Raw genomic sequence first — 9239 nt, forward strand, 5'->3', positions numbered from 1 at the left:
TTCTTACTCTGCTACCTCTTTTTAAAAACCTAACATAAATGGTGCCGCAAAAACAAGTCGTTTAAGGATACAGGTGGACCTGTTGCAACAATGAGAAGTACAAGTTGTCATGTCGAAAACAAGCTTTACAATGTTGGGGGGGGGGGGAAGCGGGGAGGATTGGGTGGGGGGATGGGGGGGAGGCTGGGAAGGGATGTGAAGGGTAAACAAAGGAGGAGGCTGCAATGCTTGATAAGAAATGTACTCATTAACCTGCCCATGTAATTGTAACCCCTCTGTACAGTGTGTTCACAAAAAATAAAAAAATAAAAAAAATGGTACCGTAACTCGGATTCGAACTGAGGTGCTGCTGTTCTTACTCAGCTATCTCTTTTTAAAAACCTAACATAAAATTAAAACAATCACAATAAAGACAGACCTTTTGTTCCCATATCTTGGGGTTCATTTCATTTAGCATCATCTTTGTTTTTCAATGCTAATGTGTTTTCAATACAAGAGAACTATGATTTGAACTTTTATTCATATGTGGAATAAAACACAAAAGTTGAACCTGTCAGCCCATTGGGAAATCTTGCAGTGACTCTAGTTACCTACATTGAAAAGTGCCCCCATACCTATTTTATAATTCTCTCAGAAAAAAATACTATTATCTTTAAAAGTCAGAATGAATTAGTTATTCATATTTAGAATAGTTTCATACTATGCTAAAAAATGGAATGCTAACCTTGTTAGAAATTTTAATTCACAGTGCCATGTGAATTAAAAGTTAACTCATGTGTTCAAGAAGTTTTGAAATTCAGGTGAGGTCTATCCCGATGGAGCATCTGTGACAACACATTGTTGGAAACGCCTCACAGAGTAAATTTGTGGTGTGCTTTACTCACAGGACTATTCTCTGTCTGCGGGAAGTAACTACAAGACACAAGAAAAAGAAAAAAAGAAAAGAAAAAGAAAGAAAAAAAGAAAAAAAAGGAAAAAAAAAAGAAGTTTTGAAATTCAAAAGTATGCAAAAGAAATACAATATATTTTCTAAGCAGGGAATATGTATAAAGATACAGATTTAGAAAAGTTGATTACAGATTCCCTGTAAACCTTTCCCATTACGAAGGCTGGACGAATCTTATTTAATAAAATCTAGATGTCTGGTAAATCCACCGAGTTTGCAATTAACCTACGAATGCTTAGTGGACAGGTTTCATCATGAATTCAGCATTTCTGCAAACAAGAAGTACAGTGTGAACTGAGAAAGCAAAATGTTTCCAATATCCTGTCATTTGCAGGGCAAAGGGCCAAGTAACAAGTTCATGGAAGTTGTGGTTCACATCAACATTCCTACAGAAAACAATGGGAGGCATAGATAGGAGGATTGTGACCCAGGCTGGCCTAGGAATACATGAGAGTCACTATTTGAAAACAACTAAAGCAAAATAACTAAAGAGCAGTCTTAGGAGCATGTCTCAGTGGTAGAATAAGCATAAGGTCCCGAGTTCAAACCCAAATACCACTAAATAAGGGGAGAAAAAACAATTTACATGGCTTGTTGTTGAAGTAGATGCCTCATGGAGATTCGGAAGAACTTCACAAAAGGTATAGGGCAGACAAAACTTACAAAGAATTATTAGCTGACAACTCTCCTGAGTTTTCTCAGAGTAATCCAACGAGCTAAGACTCTCTCAAAGCTCAAATCAAATAATAGCAAAGAAAACCATGACTAGACAGAAACAAAAGGAGCCATAAGAATCAAAAGCCTATTAAACATAGAGGAACTGTATGAAAGTTATAAACAAGATACTGGAGGCTAGAAGATGATGAAAGTATCCTAAAAGCATAGAGGAAAAAAAAAAAGCACTTTTTAACTTAGAATATATATATTTAAGAAATTATCTTGAATATTAGAAGTGAAAACAAAAGATTAAACAGTATCCTCACCAGCATGTGGTTTTGCAGAAAAAGAAAAATCTGATCTTCAAATTCATATGAAATAGCCATGATTGCAAAATAGTTGAAATGATTTTGAAATTTTTGAATGTGGTTTTTTATTATAAAAATACTATACAGGGGGGTTACAGTTACATGAGTAAGGTAATGAGTACATTTCCTATCAGGCATTGTTACCTCCTCCTTTGTTTTTCCCCTACCATCCCTTCCCTCCCACCTCCAACTTCAAAGCTACAGTAATTAGAACAGTGGTACTGGTGTAAAAGCAGACTAAAAATCTGGGAGTCCAGAAATGCACACATAGACCTATGGCCAATGGATTTTTGACAAGAATGGCAAATGCCCTCAACAGAGAAATAATAATCTCGGTAGCAGATAGTGCTGAAATGATGGAATTTGCAATACAGTTAAGTTAGACCCCTGCCTCACACCACAAGCAAGAATGAGCTCAAAATCGATCAATGGCTTACACATAAGAATGAAAACTATGAAATTCTTAGAAAAAACACAGGAACAAATCTTCCTGATGGAAATGTGGCAATGGATTCTTAACTATAACACCATAAAACACAGCAAGGAAAGAAAAAAATAGGTAAATATTATTTCATAACCATTGAAAACCTTTGTTTATCAAAGAAGATTATCAAGAAAATGAAGAGAGAATCTATGGGATGAGAAATTGTATTTTTATATTGTATATCTGGCAGAATTCAATAACCAGAATATCTATCTACCTACCTATGTATTATCCGTCTACCCATCATCCTACTAGTCCTCCTAAACTCAAAATAAAAAGACAAATAACTCAGATTTATTTATTCATTCATTTATATTTAGCCAGTACCAGGTATCAAACAGGGTGCTGAGCTCTTGGCTTTTTAGCTTAAGGCTGGTGCTCTACCATTTGAGTGACATTTCTGGCTTTCTTCTGGCTAAATGGAGATAAGAGTCTCTCAGATTCTGTCCTGGCTGGCTTTGAACTTTTATCCTTAGCTCTCAGCCTCCACAGCAGGATTACAGGCATGAGCCACAGGTACCTAGCAACAGTCAGGAAGGGGTAACAAGGTTGACAAGAAATGGACTCATTGGGGCTGGGAAGGTGGCTCAGTGGTAGAGCGCTTGCCTTGCATGCCTGAGGCCCTGGGTTTGATTCCTCAGCACCACATAAGCAAAAAGAAAAAAGCCAGAAGTGGGGCTATGGCTCAAGTGGTAGAGCGCTAGCCTTGAGCTGAAGAGCTGAGGGACAGCGCCCAGGCCCAGAGTTCAGGCTCCACCACTGGACCCCCCCACCCAAAAAGAAAAGAAAAGAAATGGACTCATTACCTTACTTATGTAACTAAAACCCCTCTGTACATCTCCTTGACAATTAAAAAAATAAAATGAGATAAGGATGTGAAGAGACATTTTCCCCAAGAAGACATATAAATAATTAGTTAGCTCATGAGACAGTAGTCAACATCATCTTCATTAGGAACACACAAATCACAGGTAGCACTTCACATCTACTAAGGTGATTATAATTTTTTTTTTTTTGGTTGTGAGGCTTGAACTCTGGGTCTGGGTACTGTCCTCAGCTTTTCAGCTCAAGGCTATAGCGCTCTACCACTTGAGCCACAGTGCCACTTCCAGTGATCATATTTTTTTAAAAAATTACATAAAATTGGGGCTGGGAAGGTGGCTCAGTGGTAGCGAGCTTGCCTTGCATGCCTGAGGCACCGGGTTCGATTCCTCAGCACCACATAAGCAAAAAGAAAAAAGCCAGAAGTGGCGCTGTGTCTCAAGTGGTAGAGTGCTAGCCTTGAGCTGAAGAGGTGTCCAGGCCCAGAGTTCAGGCCCCACGACCGGACTCAAAAAAAATTATATAAAATTAAGGAAAACAACAAATGTGGGCAAGAATATGGAACAACAATAGTGCATCTGTATTGGGAACTAGGTTAACCTTTCCTCCAAAAACTTTCATTATAGAGTCATCATGTGATGAAGCAATTCCACTCTTAGGGACATATTAGAAACAAAAAAAAGGCAAGGTGCTGGTGGCTCACACCTGTAATCCTAATTACTTAAGAGGCTGAGATCTGAGGATCATGGTTCAAAGCCAGCCCATGCAGGAAGTCTATGAGGCTCTACAAAAAGCTCAAAGTAGATCTGTGGCTCAGGTGGTCAAGTTCTAGCCTTGAGCACAAAAGCTCAGGGAGAACACCCATTCTCCCAGTGCAAGCCACAGGACCAGCACAAAAAGCAAATGAGGAAAAGAAAAATGTGGAGTTAGCAGATATTTACACATCATATTAATATTACTATTATTCAAAATGGCTGAAAGAAGGAAAATCACCCAGCATCTATCAGCTGATGATTGGATAAACAGATGTGGCCTATGGTCCAGTCATATAAAGGAAAGGAAGCCTAACAGATCTGCATCATAAATGGACTCTGAAATCCTAAGAAGTGAAGTAAGCAAGACAAAATGGACAAATCACATGGTTCCAATTTTAGGAGATCTTGGTGGAGAAATGGAAGTAGATTAGAGGTTAGCAGGGCCTGGGGGCGGGAAGAATGGGAAGTGGTTGCTTCCTGGTTGGTAACAGAGTTTTGGGAGGGGAGTGGTGATAAGACTTTAGGAATAGTGTTGACAATGCCAGGGTCTCATGAATGTTGCTGACACCACTGAACTTGCACCTATAACACGGTTAAATAATGTCATCAATTAAAAAAAAAAAATCAAGTTTTGTTTTTACTTCAAAGAAAAATTCAAAGACAAACGCAAGAAAAAGGAAATCAAACACACTTTCAGGTAATCAAAGCCAGAGTGGCTTTATTGCCAATAGCAGTGAATGCAAGAAAGGTCAAAGGAAGTTTTCCAGCCTGAAAGGAAATGACACAAATGAAAATCAGGATTGAAAGGAAAGGAGGAAAAGAGAATTTAAGGATGTGGGAAAATAGCAAGATCTGTCTTTCCTTCATTTCACTAAGTGTGAATTGGCTAAAATAAAAATAATTTTAAAATGTGTTTTGGGTTCAAAACATGTGCAGAAGTAAAATGCATAACCACAATAGTAAAAGGAAAGGGAAGGGATGCAGTAAAATTTTATTGTTGTACATTTCTTACATTACATGTGAAAGTATAATATTAAATCTACACAGACTAAGAAATTAAAGACATAGTAGAATCTCTAGAGAAACTATAAAATTCAATAGTATAATGAGGCAGTTAAGCATATAAACAGAAATAAAAGGAAATTCTTAAAAATATTCAAGAGAACAAATAGATGAAAGAAAAAAACTACACAAACCAAAGCAAATAGAAAACCAACAATAAGGTGAAGGATTTAAGTCACAATGAACATCAATTGCAAATGGACTAATAAGTTCAAAGCAGAGACTGCAGACTGGTCTTTTTTGAAAAAGCAAATTCCAAGTATATACCACCACGGAAATGAGATGAAACTTAAATATAAACACAGAGAGGTTGAAAACTGAAAGGGGGAAATGTGCAGTACAGAATGAGTGTAATATACTAGTAATAACAAAAAAGTTTTCAGAATTAGGAATAGCAGCATAGATGAAGTTATTTTCCAATGATAAGAAAGTTATTCATTAATAGAATAAAATGACCTTAATGGAAATGCTTCTAACAACAACATTTCAATATGAAGAGAAATGGACAGAACTCAAAGGAGAAATAAACTTGTTACATGTACTAGATTTTATTTTCTGAATATTGCCTATGAACACATGAATTGGAAGACTATTATTAAAATATTAGTCCTCCCAACTTTGATATATAGATCTGCTTTTAATAGTAAGATGACTTTTAATAACATTTGGTAGAAATGGATATGTGGAAGTTAAAATGTATGTATAAGTGCCTAGAATGGCCTAGAATATTATATTTAAAAAGGATAATATGATAGTTCTTATTACACTGACTCTAAAACTTAACTTGTTGTAAAACCACATAATAAAAATAGTAAATAATAATAATTATGAGAATATACATAGATTAATGGAATAGATCAATAACAGAAAGGCCAAAAATAAAAATACATAGTTTAAAACGTTCTATCAAAGTCAGGCACCAGTGGCTCAGTCCTGTAATCCTAGCTACTCAGGAGGCTGAGATCTAAGGATCACAGTCAGGGACAAGGAAGTCCATGAGTCTCTTGTGTTCAATTAACCAGCAAAAAGCTAGAGATGAAGGTATGGCTCAAGTGGTAGAGTGTCAGCCTGGAACAAGAACAGTGTAAGAGGACTGAGTTCAAGCCCCAATACCACTACCCCCACACGCATGCATGCACGCACAAACGCACGTGTGCACACACACACATTCTATCAAATTTTAACACATTTTATAGAACTCAATAGAGATAGGAAAGTTTTTCCCCAAATGTTGCTGTAGAAGCAGGAGCTATATATGGGAAAAATGAATCTTAGTTGCTGTGTTGCATGATATATAAATAGATACTCATTTGAAATAGAGATAGGACTAAGGCAAATGATTGTAAGATTTTATTTACCATGCTGTGTTTAAAAGTTCATATCATTTCCTATTATCTTGGCACTAATACATAAATCTGCATGCCATATGCCTTGATTCAAATTATTTGGCCACTTTTCAGTTCTTACATTACTACTTTGCAGCCTGTGACATCCTGGAACATTCTGCCCTTGAAACAGGCTCTTTCTTTTGCTTCTCTGTGAACACATTTTCTCTTCTCTTCATTTGCCCTTCCCTTCTCTCTTTCTCTTTTACTCAATACCTCTGTAGCAGATAACCCCTTCCCAATCTCAGATTTAGCTCGAATTTTAAATTTACCTTTCTTCTATCACGCCCATAAAAGCCTTAAGTTTCAAGACCTTGACATTTCAGACTCAGTGTTCCGTGGGGATGGTTGTTGTCAACCTGCTCTCATGCCTGGATAAGAGTACTAATGATGGTATATAATTTTATTGACCATGTTGACGCTATACATAGTCAGCTCCATGATTCAATTAGACACAAATCCTTATTCTCCCCATTCTGGGCGACAACTTCCCGCAACTTCTAAGCGGCCCATGGAAGCCATCATCACTTCCTTACCTGCTGGCTCTGTTTTTCTCTTATCATACCCATTTCCTCTTCACGATGCAAAATGTTCCTAAGGTATATCCTGGTTCAAATAACTGTGTTTCAAGGCTTCCAAGATCTGACCTTGACTTAGCATGTCCTGCTTATTTTAAATACTTGATTCTGTCTTGGTTGATCGGGGAGAAGGTGCTAATAATAACTCATTTACTGTAATCATGTTTACTCTGATGATCTGTTACAGATCATCTTAAGATTCAATTTACATTACCCACCCCAGCTACCAGCTTTACCACCAACTTGATTCTTCTCTTCTCATCCAATTCCTCTGGACACAGCATTCTGATTTTTTCTTAGGGGAGAGGGCGGGGCGAGGGCTTTCCTAGTGACTCCTCCCATTACCACCTTGCCATCTTATTTTTTGGAGCACTGCTTTACTCATCATGATGGCATTTGTTCAGCTTTCCTGTTTATGAACCAACCCTTTGGCTTGCCCTCGATCTGCCCTGGTTAGAACTATCACTACAGGAAGCGCTGCTGGTAATGGCTCCTGGCACTTGAGCTATAATCTCTTCATTGGCTTTGATATCAGAGGAATGAGCCCAGAACACTCCAAATCCAGCCCCTGTGATTTTTTTTTAAAAAAATAGAACCACAGTATAGGTTTCTGGGATTTTTTGAATTCTATCACAGCACATCTCATTTCAATAAAACACCCTATGTTCTTTCTATTATTTTTTCACTCTTAGAACACTGTAGTAACTCCATATATTTGAAGGCAGATTTCATAACCCTAAATCTTTCCTTTCTAATCTAAACATCTCAGTCCCTTTAATCACAGTCTCCGGTCTGACTGATTTCCTCCAGTTTGGCCTTTTTACAATGGTTGAAGGTCAGAATTTCAAAACAATAACCCAATTATGCTCTGACTGGTTTGGACTTGAATGGCCTTTATACTATTTGTAATTAACTTTTCTCTATCCTCTTTTTTGTTTTGATGATGATGGTGATGATGATGCAGGTTGAGCTATCTTAAAATCTTTTCTATTCTGGACTCAATAGATGGTTCCAGCCTCATCTCAGATCCGAGGCATGAAGCCGGCGAATGACAGACACCTTACAAACCACAAAGACATCTGTTTTCAATAGATTCTGCGCAGCAGTGTGCAGAGACTGACCACGATGCCGTGGGTACAGCCAGATGAAAGGGCACATAGCTTCCTGCCAGTTGTAGTTCCTTTCAGGCCTTCCCCTCATTCACCAAAGCCTGAATGCCAATGAGTGAGGCATTTCTTAGAAAGAAAACATTAAACCCATGCTCATTTACTTTTCAGTATTCCGTGCACCTGCCTGCTCTGTATGTCATTTCCCCACCTAAGAAACTTTCTCCTCGGTGCCTGGGCCTTTCAGAGTCATGTTGTCAGTTCCAATGACCTGTCCACATCTGCATAAAAGATTCTGGTTTCACCATGCCTGACTCATTTTCCTTGAGACTCCAGGGGAAGCGACAAGATATCATTTGGCCTCCATTTCTTTCCTTCTTCGAATCCTGCTTATCACTGATGAACTTTTAATCTTAAAAACCATCAGAATCTTAACAAAATTTCTATAGCATACTACTTGTTCCTCTTTGGCAATCTGCCTCCATTCACCAGTATTACTCATGAATTTGTGATTTTCTTTCTTTCTTCCTTTTCTTTTGTAATTGAGCTGTAATACACTTTACATTCCTTCTTCTTCTCCTGGGCATTGACTTGTCTTACCCTTTTCTCACAGGGACCTCTGTCTAAAATATCTTGCTCAGTGTTGTCTGGAACCTCACTTCATCTTTTATTGTAGTCTGTGCAGGGCAAATCCCCTAACAGAAGTTCACCAAACACTGTTTCTAAATGGATGAAAGTGAACACATTTTGTGAACTGTTATGAGCTGGGCATGGTGGCTCATGACTATAATCCCAGCTACTCCAGAGAAACACTGGTGTTAGAGGTCAGCTTAGGAAAAAATAAGACTTCAGCTCAAAAACAAACTAAAAGCAAAAGGATTAGGAGTATAGTTCAAGTGGTAGAATGCTTGCCTAGTAATTAACAGGGAGGGAAAAAACAACACTTGTTAGCTATTTTTTGATATGTATCTAGATATTTTACATTTTATTAATTTATCATTCTATCTCTTTGTGGTAATTATTGTGTTTTGTTATTAATTTTTTGTTGGCTTTATAAAATGAAGTTGGGGGGCTGG

The 9239-nt window shown here is 37.7% G+C and overlaps 1 non-coding gene across 1 annotated transcript; it reads left to right on the plus strand.

Annotated features, from left to right (window-relative positions):
• Positions 1–799: 799 nt before the first annotated feature.
• On the plus strand, positions 800–925 carry LOC122112844. The gene has a single exon (XR_006148281.1). It is a non-coding gene; the product is annotated as a small nucleolar RNA SNORA18 (small nucleolar RNA).
• Positions 926–9239: the final 8314 nt, after the last annotated feature.

Source organism: Dipodomys spectabilis, unplaced genomic scaffold, assembly GCF_019054845.1.
Source record: "Dipodomys spectabilis isolate Male_0828 unplaced genomic scaffold, ASM1905484v1 ptg000002l, whole genome shotgun sequence".
Classification (NCBI taxonomy): Eukaryota; Metazoa; Chordata; class Mammalia; order Rodentia; family Heteromyidae; genus Dipodomys; species Dipodomys spectabilis.